This window comes from Aplysia californica, unplaced genomic scaffold (genome assembly GCF_000002075.1).
Source record: "Aplysia californica isolate F4 #8 unplaced genomic scaffold, AplCal3.0 scaffold00442, whole genome shotgun sequence".
Classification (NCBI taxonomy): Eukaryota; Metazoa; Mollusca; class Gastropoda; order Aplysiida; family Aplysiidae; genus Aplysia; species Aplysia californica.
This window is the reverse complement of record NW_004797712.1, coordinates 259,071-260,340: the sequence shown is the minus strand read 5'-3', so window position 1 is coordinate 260,340 and position 1,270 is coordinate 259,071. Positions and strand designations below refer to the sequence as shown.

The following is a 1,270-nucleotide window of genomic DNA, read 5'->3' as shown; positions in this document are numbered from 1 at the left end:
CCATCCGCGAACCATACGCTTCAAGAAAAATGTCATATGTCATTCTTACAGTTATCATTCACTCCCGTTGAAGTTAAATTATTCAACTTACCAGTAGTCACGAAAAATCAGCTCGTTTATTATGTTACACCGACTTCTTTCAAACGGGGCCAGATGTCGGTCAACAGAGGTGAAAAACTTGGACGAACCCACACACACAAAGTGCCAGGCTTCGCAGATCAGTAGCGATCATAGGCCATAACGTTTCATGGGCTCAGTTTTACAGTACACCGGACCCGGGGGGAATACGTGTCATGTGTCAAGCCAGGGAAGGTGTGTCCGTCTATTTTTGGACATCCACTTCTTCCTCCTTGCACACACACACACACACACACACACACACACACAAACGTACGAACAAGCACACTCTGTAGTCAGTTACTTTGGGAAAGATGGCCCGAGTCAAAGCACAAGTTAAACTATTGTTATCGATACAAAAATGGTCAGTTAGTCATGGGAAATGACACGACGACTGCCAGCAAAATCTGGCGAATGGAAAACAAAAAGGACGTACTCTTTCTGAGAAAACCGGAGACAAACGTGTTTATGATGGGTGCCGAAAAATCGCAGACAATAAATGGGCCGCAGCTCAAGAAATAGCCAGCCCAAAGTGAAAGGCTTCTTTTCGTTCTCTTAGATTTATTTATCATTTTAAAAGAATAAATATATAAACACGATGGCGGACGTGGAGTAATGGGGACAGATGAAAAGAAAAGATTTGGAACCTACCAGTGCCGCCTTCCAAACAGGAATGGACAATGTTACTGAGCTTAGTGTAAACGTACGCTGCAATAAAAGTAGACGACGTCCAAACAATGAAATGAACTTACAATGCGTCGTCCCTGTTCTCTCGCTGTCACTGATAAGAATGATCTTTTCTGGTATGCGAGCGTAGCTCTATATTATTATTACATTGCAATACTAGTCACACCAGTGTGACTCTATGTCCCGATTACGAAGTACGTACAAAAACCCGCGTTATACAAAGCCGCCCATTGGATAACGAAAGGAAGGGCAACCTTTAGTGGCCAGGACGCATGGCCATAGAATTACTAGAAGCTATCTTTGAGGGCTACTGTCAGATCGCTGGCAGTTTTGAAGAGCCAAAAAATCGATATTATGTAGCTGTGACGAGGCGGTTTCCGCTATCTCTAAAAATAACTGCCTCACAATGTGTGTGTGTGTGTGTGTGTTTTTGTGCTTGTGCGTGTTTGTGTGTGTGTGTGTGTGT

General features: G+C 43.5%; 1 protein-coding gene across 5 annotated transcripts in view; it reads right to left on the bottom strand.

Moving 5' to 3' along the window:
• The window catches only part of LOC101856525 (5-aminolevulinate synthase, erythroid-specific, mitochondrial), a 73,164-nt gene that overhangs the window by 37,246 nt on the left and 34,648 nt on the right, over nucleotides 1–1,270 (bottom strand). Inside the window, exon 1 of one of the 5 annotated variants that reach the window (XM_013086183.2) lies at nucleotides 870–892. The exons of 3 other annotated variants lie outside the window; for them this stretch is intronic. The gene's annotated coding sequence lies outside the window, so the exon portion shown is untranslated. Of the gene's footprint in view, nucleotides 1–91; nucleotides 253–869; nucleotides 893–1,270 lie in introns of those variants that run through there. One more of the 5 variants, XM_013086182.2, reaches the window with a different exon arrangement.